Below are 16039 nucleotides of genomic sequence, written 5' to 3'. Positions count from 1 at the left end.
CCTTAGCAAGCTGCCTTAACATGTGCACAGTTGGTCCTGCCCCATTGCTGCTGCACACTTAATGTATAGCAGCCAGTGGGATTGTTACCCAGCAGGTCAAAGGTCTTCACACTGAGGAGCGCCACTCTGATTCCCCGACCCAGAAAGTCTAGATGTGTCCTAGGGAATTCCTCATGATGTGAGCACTGCTGTTCTACCCACTCCCTTCCCCAAACCCCACCCTCTGTGCTGACTCATCAACACTTCTTGCTTTTAGAACATTCTTTTTCATATTCCCTTGGAGTACTTTTCTCCACACAATTCATCTGGGTCTTTTTCTCATTCTTTTTAATGTTACTTCCTCAAACTGACTTTCTGGAACCCTGCTCCCGAAGATGTGTTCCTGTCTATTTCTTTTTGTTTTTCTTACCCCAGTTTCTTACTGTTTTCACAGTACAGTAAAATTAACAACATAATTCAAGTATTTCTGCCTCCCTCCTCCCACCTCTCCCAGTCTCCACGCCTCTCTTCTCCTGCCCCCTCTCCCCCCTCCCTCTTTTCTTTGTCTTAAGGACAATAGTTTTATTTTGTTAAATAGTGTTCTAGCATGACAGAACATGGTAAATACCAACAGATGATTATTTCACAAGTAGTTTTTCATGGACATTAGAAAGAGTACATGGATTGCAGTGTAATTGAATTTCTGTTAGTTTTATGCTTCTATAGATGACTATGCATAGACTGAAAAATGTGTCTTCTTGTTTGTTGGGAGCTTGTTGTGTAGAGCAGGTTGGCATTGAACTCTTCAATGATTCTCCTTACCTCTACCAACTGAGTACTGGGACTGCCAGTGTGCAACTCACTATTTGTTTGTTTGTTTGATTGTTTAAGCTAGCTTTACTAATACATTATGTGTATTAGTAGCTTTCTTGAACCACCCCTCAAAAGACACTACAGCTTTGTTATTGCATGAGTGGACATGTAAAATACATAAGTTTACAAACTATTTCAGTGTTGTTTCATACTTTGAACTGCTGTGGCCGTTTTGATAACATAAGGAACACATTTAGTTCCTCACACCATACCTGTTAAAACAGCACTGTGGTGAGAGACATGTTCCAGAAGAGACCCCAGGAGAGTGTGAGCGGGCGCGAAAGTAACTCTTGCAGAAAATGAGAACGCGAAGGAAAAGTGAGTTTAGTCTAGCAGCGGGTAAGGAAACATTAACAGGGGAAAAGAAAATCCAGGAAGTTTTTCTAAAAACCTCCATGTTCCATCCTCTTTGTAACCAGGAGGTGGCACTGTTGGGGTATAAAACTGATACTCTCTGAGGATGCGGACCAGGTAAGTATGTGGAAAAGTAGAGAGGGCAGCTAAAACCACCACTTTGCTCACTCTGGTCAGCGCAGATTCCCAGCTCCTTCCAGACAGCATTTCCTCTTTATTGCTAAGACCCGCAGGGACTGTTTCCTTGATGCTCATTAGTAACTCAAGCACACTTAGTGTCTTGTAGTTTCTTTGCTCTCATCTGTCTCCCTCCTCCCCTTGCCTCCAGGTGTATCTCCTGGCCATCCTCCTCTGGGAGCAGCAGCCTGCCACCTGTTCTGGTACCACACACTCCTCTGGGTGCCACACAGATCCCGCGGGACCCTGCTTCTGCAGCTGCCAGGGAGGAGAGAGGTTGGGGGAAAGTTCAGCAACAGTAAACAGCCTGCGCGGCCTCCCCTGGGGTGGGAGTGGGGGGTGGGGGAGAGTTTCACAAGGGGAGTGGTCTCAAGTGCAAACCGCTGGATTTAAGTCCTGCTATCAATGCCAGGAGAGGGGCTTCGCATGCACCGCTGTAACTACATAATTCTTTCCCAAGTTTTCTGCAAATAGAACCCTATGCGTGAGTACTGGGTTAACCGAGGGCCTGAAAGCAATTACGTAGGTGAATGCCAAAGGCTCATTTATTACAGACTCCTTTCTCACAGCCCATCGCCAAGCCCAGCTCCTTTTAGCAGCTTTTCTGCTGCTAAAGAGGAAGACCTTGTGGTCGGAGCTCCAAGTAGTCTGCTATCTCGTTCAGCTTCACGGTTCCCCTCGGGTCCCATTCTCATAACCACTCACCCACCCGCCCATCCACACCGTTCTACTCCTTAAAAGACATTTGTGGAATTAAAGAAAACAGACATACAAAATTTCTGGGACTTTGGTTATAATTTTGAAGGTCAGAGGCCCAGGAACTCCGGTTTTTTCAAATAAATGTCTTTCTTGTGTTTTGAGGGCCTCGGTTAACTCACCCATAACTGAGATACATACCCAAGCCAGCCTATGAGCACTATTGATGGAATATCTGAAAACCTCTTTTTAAATTTACTTACTTATGATGATGATGACGATGACGACTACGACGACGACGATGTGTAGGGGTGTTTTGCCTGCATGTATGTCTGTGTACCACTTGTGTGCCTGGTGCCCTCGGAAAGCAGAAGAGGGTGTTGTAAAAGGAGTTACAGAAGGTTGCGAGGAGCCACCACGTGGGTGCTGGGGACGGAACCAAAGCCTCTGGGAAGGCAGACAATGCTCTTAACCACTGAGCTCCATCTCTAGTTCCCTGACTGAGTACTTTCAAAGTTGAGGTTAACAGTAGTGGCCATGACAGAAGGGTGATGAGTAAGGTAAAATAGCTGGCTAACGCCACCACATTTCTTACCATCATCGGCTCTCACTCTCTAGTCATAAAAGTAGAACGTCATCTTGCAGAAGGCATCGTTCTTTTTTTTAATTGGATTTTAAAATTATGTACATTTCAAATGTTATCTCCTTTCCTGTTCCCCCCCAAAAAACCCTCCCTATCTCATTCCCCCTCCTCCTGCTTCTATGAGGGTGTGCCTCCCCCACTTCTACTTTTCTGCCCTCACATTCCCCGACATAGATGTATTGAGCCTTCACGGGACCTCTGATTGATGTCCATCCTCTGATACATATGCAGCTGGAGTCATGGGTCCATCCATGAGTACTCTTTGGTTGGTGGCTCTGGGAGCTCTGGTTGGTTGATATTGTTCTTCTTGTGGGGTTGCAAACCCCTTCAGCTCAGAAGGCATTGTTTTTCAAGTAATAACTGTTGACTTATAGACAATTCTGCCAGCTCTGCCCAACAGCTACCTAGCAACACTTTGCATCATCAAACACAGACATATGTAAGCTAGGTGCAGCAGCCCATAAGAGGACTGCTACCCCAGCCTCTCATCCTTCTCCTCGTCCTCCTCCCCTCTCCTCTCCCCACTCCTCCTCTTCCCACTCCTCCTCTCCTCTCCTCTTCTCTTCCTCCTCTTCTCCATCTCCTTCTTCACTCTCACTCTGTGTTCCTACATGTTCCTGGCTGGTCTCTCTTCCTCTCTCTTCCTGTCCTTCTCTGTCTACCCCTATTTCAGGTCTCTGTTCCCTTCCCTCACAATAATTCTTCTTTATGGTAGGTCTGTCACATGTCATGATTCCTTAGGGGGACATCTCAGCATGATTCTGCCAGGTATTCCTTTACTCCTGCCACATTGTATTGCTTTATATTTCATATGATTACCACAGTGCTTGAGATGCCTAATAAACATGACCTAATAAACATGACCTGTGTGCATGCTGCCAATCAAGGAGATGCAAGAACCTGGTGCCTGATTCCTGTTAGATTCTGACACTAGGTGACACTACTGACATTGTCAACAGATCGTACCATCCTGAGAAGGTAGGTGAGTCAGATATTAATCTCTTAAGACTGTAAGTATGAGACCATGCCTTGAAAGACAAATTAACAGTACATCAGTGCTATAAAATCTGCAAGGCTTTAATCAAGACATTTAGATAGAACTTGGGCCAGCATGGTTTACTGATTTGAAGTTTCATTGAAATTGATAGAAAAGGAGATACTGTATTTAAGAAGCCTCTGCTTCTAGTGGAGATAGGAAACAAGGGACTCTCTCTGCCTCAGAAGTCAGAGCAGGAAGGGGAGATGGCAGGAGGGTATCTGCAGAACTAGGAACCGGAGAAATAAAACCAGGTCAAAATGGATCTCCCTACTGCTCATACTGTATGTATGTCAGGTGACATAGAAATAAGCATTTTCCCCTTCTCATCAAATTTTAAGTTTACATATAGTTTTATAAATTTACATATAACTTTACATATATTTCAAGTTTTATTTAAATGCCATATCCAATTTGAATGTGACTAGAGCACGTGGCTACAACAGAAATGCAGTGTACATTCAGGAGGAATGGAGCCTTTGGGAATCACATTAGAGGTGTTGGGGGTGGGGTGGGGTATAACAGCCTTTTAACAAGGAGCAGGCCTGTCTGCCTTGTTGTTTGCAGTGAATGGATCTGATCAGGAGCTGCACTCTGCATTTTCGCACTTTAATGTAAAGGAAAAACTGTTGAGAAAAAGTAAGGAAATGGTCCATTGGCTACATCCTAGCTCTTTAGTTTGCATACAATACCTGCTAGCATTTTGTCTAAGCTCCGCCACACAGTTACCTGGCTCTTGCTTTCTTGATCCGTTCTCTCGCCCTTCCCCCACCCTCATTCTCTCCCCCTCCTCCCCATACCCCCAACCACATGTGCTCATGGCTGGCCTCTTCTCTATTTTCTCTATCTTTATTACCTTCTTAACTCCCCTCCCCATGCCCTGAATAAACTGTTCTATACAATACCTTTGTGTGGCTGGTCCCTCAGGGAGAAGGGATGCCTCAGCATGGGCCTTCAGAGGCACCCCCATCCCCCATAGCTGACTACACATCCACCAAACATATCCCCTCTCTCTTTATCTCTTATAAAACACAGCAGTACCTCAAGAGGTGTTACAACTGAGTGTATGGACTTGCAGATTTCAAAACACAGTGACCTGAAGCATGGGTGCCACATGGAACCCCACTTTACAATGACAGTGCCAAGGACGGCCAGGGTAACTGCCTGACAAAGCAGCCATCATGTTTAAACTGCAGTTCTGTGATGCAGCTGTATTTATAAAATAACACTGTGAGACTGGCGATGTTCTTTTATCCATCGCTCTGATTTTCTGAATTAAATGTTAACTTAGTTGTATGCACTCGGATCACATCTGTGCTCTAACGTTCTCATTTTGTGTTACTCACGGAACTGCCCCTTAGGCATACTGGCAGCTGTAGATAGGATCTCACAGCAGGGCTTATACTCTGTCCCCAGTGTCCTCAGCACTTCTGAGAAGTATGCAAGGCTCCCTTGAGGAGTGAAGATGTGTAAGGACCACACAGCCTGTTTCTTCACTGCCTTTCTCCTTCCTTCTACAGCAGTTTCTCTGTAAAACTTGGATACTTCTGTGTTTAGTGTATGCTTACCACTTCACGAAAGGGAGGGGTTCATGGTAAATGTTTCAAATCTCACTCACTATATTGGTAGGTCTTAAACCCTGGGACAAATGGCTGAGGTGCCTACTTAACATATCAAAGCAGACTTGACCTCCAGGTTATCCTGGTATCTACCTGTTACAGGGTATGGCTGGCATGCCCTACCCTACCCTAAGTTCTCCAGCCCACTGGCTGGGCTGCCCTTCTCCCAGCTACCCTTCTCTATATAATCCCACCATTTTCATTGCCTGGTCTATTTGTTTATTCTTCACCCCCTGGACTCTTGGTTTGGCTTTTTCCTCTCCCCTACCTCTTGTTCTCACATAGCCTAGCTCATCTGGTCATGCTCACTCTGAACTCTCCCAGCTGCCCTTGCTTCTTCCTTTTATCTATAATAAACTTTCTCCTCTACCATACCTAGGAACAGTCATGTCCATTTCTTTTCATTTCTTTTTTCATGCAACTATAAGATTTACAAACTTTTCATTTTTTTTTCTATTGTCATGGACAACATTGCTATGACCAGCTATTGAACATTTCTTTACCTATACCCTCCAAATGTAGATTTAGGTGTAGAGAGCACAGATATTTGTGTCTTAAGAATAATTTCAAAAGTTGTCTTGCTTAGTAATGCCAGTGGCCATATAAGTTTATCAATATCTTAACAATAAAGAATTTGAAAAATTTAAAAAGATAAACAAAAATAAAGTCTAACATGCATTAAACCCATAGCATTAAAATAATAGAAACATATTGGTACATTTTGATCAACCTAATTTTCAAAGAAGATTGAACTGAGCATGGTAGTGTATACCTGTAATCTCCACACTTAGGAAGCAGAGAAAACAAAATTAGAAGTTCAAGGCTAGCCTCTGTTATGTAGTGAATTTATACCCAGCCTGGGACACATAAGTCTCTGACTCAAAAAGCCTAAATAAATACAAGAATTAAAGTAAAGTAAGCAATTAAAGTAAATAATTGAATAAGATAAAATAGAAGGAAGTTGAAAGCCTTATTCCAAATGGGCAGCTATACTGTGGTTAAGCCCATTGAACTGAATTTCCATTCAATCCAGGGTCAACAGTGGATGTGAAAAATCTATCTCTGAATAGGAAGTCTTCTGATGTAGAACAATGCTACTTAGGAAGGGTGTTTAGGAACCACATAGAAAAACAGACCCCCTGGCCTAGATTTTCAAGACTCATAGCCTGGAATTTCAGGAGCTGCCATGAACCTAAGAACTAGTTTTTTTCATTTGACATCTTGACTCTGAAATTTAAATAAGAAATAATTCAATTGGTCCTGTTCATTCGTTGGACAAAAGTTAGTGTGTTTTAACTCTTGCAGATAACAGTTTTAAAGTCATTAATGACAGAAAACTGAAATTAGGAACACTGTTTTGTACGTCCAATTCTACACCAATATCATTTAGGGATTTTAAACTCTGGTATATCTTGCTCTTACAAAGTTTGGATAATTTATTTCGATTTTTATAAGTTGGACAAGACAAGGAGAGATCCCAAGAGGACAATGTGGGTGTAGCTGTGTGTTTACACATTTCACATGGACGAACTTATACATTCTTTGTACTGTGAAGGGTAAAGTTGGCCTTCCTCAGCGCTCATCTCTGCCCTCAAGCTCAGCAGAGAGGACAAGAAGCAATTGTCCTATTTCCTCACCTTCAAGTGACATCACCCAGGCAGGATGGTGGCAAATGGTTCAGGAATGTCACACAGTGTCTGAAGGTGCTAATCTGTCTTCTCATAGAGCAGAGACATTCAGTCTGTGTTGACACATAGATGCCAACCTTCAGGGTGAAGCCAGCAAGGATGGATTAATTAGGAGATATAGAAGACACTAGGGTTCTAATTAAAGTTACCCACTTGCCTTTCTGCAGAGAAAAGTTGGCTGAAGTTTAAGTCTGTCTGGGACACAGAAGGGATTGTGCTACTGAACTACTCATGGTCAATCAGAATCTAAGAGTATGACTCTACAAATGATATCTGCAGGCAGCCCTCACCAATGTGACAACCTCCAGAACACAGGGCTGGTCGGGTTTCTCCTCCTCCACATGTAGTTACTTAGGGATCCACCACCCGAACCTTAAGAGAGTTAGAACAGAATCGCAAGAGTCTGAATACCTTCCTCCAGCCCTGGAGGCTCAGGGCTTGTAGAAAGCCCTCCTGGTCACAATTCTTGGCATTTCTTGGACAGATAGCCCTGCTGTGTGGCTCTGTAGTCAGCCAGACAACCTAATCTCTAAGTCATGCTTCTGCCAACATTACTGGCTTACTCTTTGCCTGTTTTCCCCTCCCCTCCACCATTTTGCTTTCCTTTCCTTTGTGTTTTGCAGCACTGAGAATTGAACCAAGGCCTATGAGCTACATCCCCAGTCCTTTACATCTGAATACTGAGAAGTCTTGCTAAGTAGTACAAGCTGGCATTAATCTTGCTAGGTAGCAGAGGATGGCTTCACCTTTCTATACATACATAAATCTTGCTACACACACACACACACACACACACACACACACACACACATACACACACACAGAGCTGGAGTTCCAGACAACTGCAGTTTTGACTAGTTTCATTTTCTCTTTCTTTTCTTTTAAGGACCACCAGTATAGCCTCTTTTTAGAACCTCCTTTTGTCACTTTGACCCACCACTGGGCATTCTTCACCTCTGCTCTAGTGAGTTTGACTTATAATCACGCCTTCTGGTCTTGTTTTTACAGCTCCCACTTGTGCTCAGCTCAGATCTTTGAAGGCAGAGGTCTATGTATTTTATGTCTGTAACTTCAAAACTGACACAGCACTCAGATGTTGTCATCGCTGGATGAATATTTGAGAATGAATACATTAGCATAAGTAAGTTATTGGTTAACAAAACACAAACAATGGCTGTTTCATAATATTTGCTGTCTATTTAATCAACTGCCCCTTTTTTCAATCCTGGTTGTATGTTTGGTGCTGTGATGGGCTCTGGGATACAAAACAGTGTGACAGTGTTTCTAGCATGACAAAGTTCGAAAACTCTCTTGAGGGAGAATGACAAATAGTGAAAAATCATATTAAGGTATTAAGTTTTTTAAGTAGAAAAATATTATTAAATAAAATCTTTTGCATGTGATTCAGTATATAGTCACATTTTAAAAGATTAAAGAGTAAAAATAAAGTAAATATAATTTATTCTTTGTACAATTTCAATATGTGTTTAAACAGCAAATCTTTGCTTTATCATCAGAGACACAAATCCTGGGTGTTCTTAAAGGGTATAGGGCATTCAGACTCTCCTTGTCCTACCATGAAAGCTGCTCCACAGTACACTACACTGCCATGGAGAGACACATAAATACACATGCATATACGTACATAAATAAATACATACATACATACATAAAATACACACAAACACATACACAGATACAAATCTACACATACAAACTCAAGCATGCATGTACACATACATATGTGTAATCAAATGCACATATATACATAAGCACACACAAGTACACACATGCAGATGTGCATATTCACACATGTATACACAAATATGCTTAAGCACATATACTCACATACACAAATACATACACATGTACGTACATAAATACATACATAAGTACACATGCATATGGAGTTGTGGCCTTTATCACAGTCTGCCCTGCTCACTAGAACTCCAGAGAAGCAGCAGAACAATAGTGTCTCTGCTACCACCTCAGCCATCTTCTCATACATTGAGATTCAGCAGAAGAACTTAACAGGAGAAATAGAATGGTGTGTAGCAAGCTTCAGTTTCAGTATGGACCTATCTCTTGGGCTTGGGGGTCAGTGTTTGCTAGGATTGCCTCAGGCTTCTCCATGTGATACAAGTTACTAGTGACTTGAAATAGTCAACTGGCAATTTGTAAAGGTCAGATGTCATCACAATAGGATTTGTGCAGAGACAATGACTACTCCATAAGGAAGAAACTTAGAGGCACATGGCCAGAAGACCAGGGAGATGTCCAGAGTCCAGTTGCCCAGTGTGTGCTTCAGAAACAGAGTAAGTGGAGTGACCCCAATAAACCAAATAGTATTATGGAAGCGGGATACTTTCCTGCCTTGAGTAGAAGTTCCTATCCTAAGATGGCATGAAACCCTTAAGGTATTTGAGAATTATCTTATTTTATGTTTTTTTTTCACATATTCAGAATCATAATTTTTAAGATGATGGAAGATTGTCTAAGGTGGCCCATGGGTCCATGATGTTCTTACCATGGCTCTTGAAGAGTCCACAGAAAGAAAAGTCAACCCTGTTGTAGATGGTGAGCTGCTTCTTCCCTTTAGGGACATGGGAGCAGTTATTGACTCCACCTATGAGGTAGATATTAAGCAGACAAAGGAGATATAGGAGAGTCAGAAGAGGGTGGTGAGAAACCTCAGCATGAGCTTAAAGACTGTATGCAATAGCACAGGTCAGCTGCTTCTTCCCTTTAGGGACGTGGGAGCAGTTATTGACTCCACCTACGAGGTAGATATTAAGCAGACAAAGGAGATATAGGAGAGACAGAAGAGGGTGGTGAGAAACCTCAGGATGAGCTTAAAGACTGTACACAATAGCACAGGTCAATCCTCAGTCTTTCAATGGTGTTACCTTCACGTTGTGTAAGGTGCCACCTGTTGGGGCTGGCCTTTGGCTATCATGTCCAAGTTCAAGCCTGGAAGGCATCTTGGAATCTGGAAGAAAAGAGGGAGCCTAGGAGGGTTGAGAAATGATGGAACCAAGACAACTAGTCTGCTCAAGGTTCAAATTTTTAATGGTGGACACACTTTATAAAAGACGGGGGGGGGGGTCCATTCCCACCAATTCATCCTTGGAGCCTGGAACCAGCTGCAGGTGATGAAGTGCAGGATAGGGCATAGTCTCCGGAATAGCTCCGGGGGGCCTCTCAGCAGGTAGCAGTATCTTGAAGAACAACAGTGACTGTGGCTCAACAATAGAGTGATCTAGGGAGGAATGCTCCACCCTAGATAATCTCCTTAGTGGCAGCAAGGTCAGGTTCTGGTTTAGCCTGCTTCAGGCTTATGGGAGGCTACAATCACCTTCTTTCTTTTTAGTACCAGTCTAAATCGTCTGATGCTAATGGATACCATTTTCCAAAGGTGTAGAATAAGCACACTTGAAACAGCTTGCTAATCAGGGATATAGCAATTTATAAAAATTGACTTATGAAATGACAGTTTACTTTAGGTCAGTCTGGGCTTGATAAATATATCATTGGCCTGTGGTTATGCAAGCCAGGTGGTAATTTTGAGAACAGAAGGAATCTTTTTAGAACACATATCCAGAGAAGGCCTCAGAATGAGCATAGCATAGAGCTCTACCCTCATTTTAACAGTAGTTCTTGAAAGTGTGACATTCTTCTGTAAAGAATAAATAGCCCAGAAAGATGCCTCCATTCTAACTCTCAGAATCTGGAAACACTTTACCCAGCAGACAACAGTGGGCTTTACAGACAGTGTGGTGGTTAATCCTGATGAACAATCTGATGGGTAGAGTCACTATGGAAGCAAACCTCTGGGCCTATCTATGAAGGAGTGTCTAGACTAGATTAACTGTGGGAATATAATTCCATGCTCCTACCATAAATGTGGGAAGCACCATTCCATGGTCTAGGGAACAAAGGAGAAAGTGAGCTGAGCACCAGCATTCAATGCTGCTTCCTGACTGTGGATGCAGTGTGCAAAGCTGCCTTATGTGCCAGAGTCCTGCATGGCAGCTGTGGAAGGGGTAGTGTTACACAGTCCTTGCCCCTGGAGCAGAGCAAGCAGGGTGTGCGCCTCCACGAGCATTGATGGTTACTAGATGTGAGGTTTATTTATATAATAATGTACACAATTTAATTTATGTTTCTCCACCAGGAAATATTCTTCCTGCTAAGGTTTTTGTTCTCTCTGCCAAGGTTAATAACTCCATGATAATCAGAGACAGCATGAGTCTGGGAGACAAGGGTCTAATGATCTTAGCAAAATAGTAAACACTGTGGCCTTCAGGACAGCCATTAAATCTGTGGGAAAGAATTCTGAAAATATGAGTTCAAGAACATATAATTTCTCAAGTACACAAAATATAAGGATGAAATATGAATTTCACAGACCTAAAAGAACAGAGGCAGGTGCACTTGTCAGAAAGATATTTAAAATGGAGATAAAGAGATTTGGGGAGTGGTGATGGCAGGACAAGATTCCACCCAGCTAAATTTTTTGTTTGCGCTTACAAAGGCAGGTAGATTCCTGAGTACAAGGGTTTAGGCTGGGGAGAGAGGGAGTTTTGACCCAGGAGTGGTGGAAATGGCGATCTCAGAGCAAGACCTTACCCAGCTAGCTTATTATCTGTACTTACAAAAGCAGGCAGATCTCTGAATTCAATTGTTATGTTTAAAAATGTACTTGCAGTCCATTCTGGAAATCAATCTGGTGATTCCTCAGAAAACTAGAAATACTATACCACTCTTGGCGATATACCCAAAAGATGCTTCACCATACCACAAGGACATGTTTGTAGCAGTCTTATTCTTAATAACCAAAAGCAGGAAGCAATCCAGTTGTCCCTCAACAGAAGAACAGATAAAGAAAATGTGATTCATTTACACCATGGAATATTATTTAGCTATTAAAAATAAGGACATCATGAATTTTGGAGGCAAATGGATGGAACTAGAAAATACCATCTTGAGTTAGGTAACTTAGACCCAAAAGGACATGCATGGTATATATGCACTAATAAGTGGATATTAGCCAAGAAGTACAAATACTCATGATACAATTTACAGACCATTAGAAGTTTATGAAGGAAGGCCCAAGTGAGGATGCTTTAATCCCATTTAAAAGAGAGGACAAAATAATCATTGGATGCAGAGGGAGGGAGGAACCACAGTGGGAGGGGAAGAGGTAGATATTGAAATGATATGTAAATAAAACACTGGGCTTTGGTTTACAGAGAGCTGAGCTATCTAGAGAGCCATCTGAAGCAGAATACAGAACTATTAGCTTGTACTCCATGAGCCACTCCCAAACACCCCTTCTCAGGACCTCCTCTGTAAGCTGAGGCTGGTCCTTGGCCCCCATGCTCCTGCTACCACGCTTTTCCCACTATGATAAACTATATCTTTTCAAACTTTGAGCCAAATTAACTTTTCCTTCTTTAATTGATTTTTACATATGTAAACAAAGATCCATAATTCAAGATACTAGAATACCTCAGATTATACAGATAGATTAGTCAAAGCAGCTATAGGTATCTTATATGCTGACAGGTTTTCCTTGCTATGGTTAGAGAAAGTAGGTGAAGTCAAAGGAAGGCTCTGTTATATCATGTGCCTTGAAGATGGAAAAAGCCAAGTATGAGCCAAAGGGTGTTAGTGGAGTTTGGACCTGGAGAAGCCAGAGAGACAGTTGCAACCCCAGAATCAGCCAAGAAAATTATCCTGCTGATGATTGACTTCAGCACAAGGAGAGTCTTTGTGACTTCTGACTTACAAAACTCTAAGACAATAAAATTAAATTTGCATTGTTTGAAGGCATCAGGATTGTTCTAAGTTGTCATGGAAGTAATAGGAACTTTGAGGAAGAATATACTATAAGCCTAACCAACTTGAGTCTGGCTAATACAACTAGGTTGGTTCTCATTGAAAGGTATAGTTCAGTTGAAGGGAATTAAGTCTTGTCAAGTTACAAAGAGTCTCTGTCTGTTTTTCATGTTGTATCTAACTGTAGTCCAAGAAAAAATATTTCCCCCTTTTGTGCTTGATTTACTTATTTGGCATGGTGTCTTCAAGTTCATTTGTGTTGTAACATATATGAGAACTTCATTTGTTTTTATGGTTCAATAATATTCTACCAGTCATGTATATGTATTCATGTATCCATTCCTCTGCAGACAGGTTGTTTACAGTGCTACTTTCAACTCCTTGGATGTGTATCTAAAAGAGGAATTTTCATATCACATGGCAGTTCCCCATTCAGCTATGGAGTGCCCATAAAATGATGACTCCTAGTGGCTAAACCACCAGCAATATATGAAGACACTGATATTTTACAAGTCTTTGTCAGTGTCACATTAGTAGTTGCTGATATTTTAGTCATTTCTTGTTATGCTTCACATAATTAAACTTTGAACTTATAGCAGTTTGAAAACATTGAGTGCCCTCTTCCGGCCGGACCAGCACCAGGGTAGCTAGAGCGCAGGGTCGGCTGACACCCGCCAGCTACCCAGGACCCACGCCACAGGATTTTGAGACTGCTGGTGAGTGGAACACAGCTTCTGATCTAGTCCAATCACGCGGGACCTGAGACTGCTTTGGTTGGGGAGGCAGAAATCCAGCCTCAGTAGGGCCACAAGCCTCTCCGGTCAGAAAAGCACCGGGGTAGCTAGGGCGTAGGGTCGGCTGACACTCGCCAGCTACCAATAACACCCGCCACAGGATCTTAAGACTTCTGGTGAGTGGAACACAGCTTCTGCTCCAATCCAATTGCGCGCGGGACCTGAGACTGCATTAGTTAGGGAAGCAGAAAACCGGCCTGAGTAGGACCACAGGCCTCTTCCGGCCGGACCAGCACCAGGGTAGCTAGAGCGCAGGGTCAGCTGACACCCGCCAGCTACCCACGACCCCCGCCACAGGAATTTGAGACTGCTGGTGAGTGGAACACAGCTTCTGCTCCAATCTTTAAACAGTGACAACGACAACAACTAACCCCAGAGATTACCAGATGGCGAAAGGTAAACGTAATAATCTTACTAACAGAAACCAAGACCACTCACCATCATCAGAACCCAGCACTCCCACTTCGCCCAGTCCAGGGCACCCCAACACACCGGAAAAGCTAGACACGGATCTAAAAGCATATCTCATGATGATGGTAGAGGACTTCAAGAAGGTCTTTAATAACACACTTAAAGAAATACAAAGGAACACTGGTAAACAGGTAGAAGACAGTAAAGAGGAAGCACAAAAATCCCTTAAAGAATTGCAGGAGAACACTGCTAAAGAGTTACAAATCCTTAAAGAAAAACAGGATAACATAATCAAACAGGTAGAAGTCCTTACAGAAAAACAGGAAAACACATCCAAACAGATGATGGAAATGAACAAAACCATACTAGACGTAAAAAGGGAAGTAGACACAATAAAGAAAACCCAAAATGAGGCAACACTGGAGATAGAAACCCTAGGAAAGAAATCTGGAACCATAGATACGAGCATCAGCAACAGAATACAAGAGATGGAAGAGAGAATCTCAGGTGCAGAAGATTCCATAGAGAACATCGGCACAACAATCAAGGAAAATGTAAAATGCAAAAAGATCCTAACTGAAAACATCCAAGAAATACAGGACACAATGAGAAGACCAAACCTACGGATAATAGGAGTGGATGAGAATGAAGATTTTCAACTCAAAGGACCAGCAAACATCTTCAACAAAATTATAGAAGAAAACTTCCCAAATCTAAAGAAAGAGATGCCCATGAACATACAAGAAGCCTACAGAACTCCAAATAGACTGGACCAGAAAAGAAATACCTCCCGACACATAATAATCAGAACAACAAATGCTCTAAATAAAGACAGAATACTAAAAGCAGTAAGAGAAAAAGGCCAAGTAACATATAAAGGCAAGCCTATCAGAATTACACCAGATTTCTCACCAGAGACTATGAAAGCCAGAAGATCCTGGATGGATGTTATACAGACACTAAAAGAACACAAACTCCAGCCCAGGCTACTATACCCAGCCAAACTCTCAATTAACATAGATGGAGAAACCAAAGTATTCCACGACAAAACCAAATTCACACATTATCTCTCCACGAATCCAGCCCTTCAAAGGATAATAACGGAAAAAAACCAATACAAGGACAGGAACCACGCCCTAGAAACAACAAGAAGGTAATCCCTCAACAAACCTAAAAGAAGACAGCCACAAGAACAGAATGCCAACTTTAACAACAAAAATAACAGGAAACAACAATTACTTTTCCTTAATATCTCTTAATATCAATGGACTCAACTCCCCAATAAAAAGACATAGACTAACAAACTGGCTACACAAACAAGACCCAACATTTTGCTGCTTACAGGAAACTCATCTCAGAGAAAAAGATAGACACTACCTCAGAATGAAAGGCTGGAAAACAATTTTCCAAGCAAATGGTATGAAGAAACAAGCTGGAGTAGCCATTCTAATATCTGATAAGATTGACTTCCAACCCAAAGTCATTAAAAAAGACAGGGAGGGACACTTCATACTCATCAAAGGTAAAATCCTCCAAGAGGAACTATCAATCCTGAATATCTATGCTCCAAATACAAAGGCAGCCACATTCATTAAAGAAACTTTAGTAAATCTCAAAGCACACATTGCACCTCATACAATAATAGTGGGAGACTTCAACAAACCACTTTCACCAATGGACAGATCATGGAAACAGAAACTAAACAGGGACACAGTGAAACTAACAGAAATTATGAATCAAATGGATCTGGCAGATATCTACAGAACATTCTATCCTAAAACAAAAGGATATACCTTCTTTTCAGCACCTCATGGTGCCTTCTCCAAAATTGACCACATAATTGGTCACAAAACAGGCCTCAACAGATAAAAAAATATTGAAATTGTCCCATGCATCCTATCAGATCACCATGGACTAAGGCTGATCTT

This window comes from Mus caroli, unplaced genomic scaffold (assembly GCF_978045245.1).
Source record: "Mus caroli unplaced genomic scaffold, Mus_caroli_1 scaffold_3, whole genome shotgun sequence".
Taxonomy (NCBI): domain Eukaryota; kingdom Metazoa; phylum Chordata; class Mammalia; order Rodentia; family Muridae; genus Mus; species Mus caroli.
Note: the sequence above shows the minus strand (reverse complement) of the source record.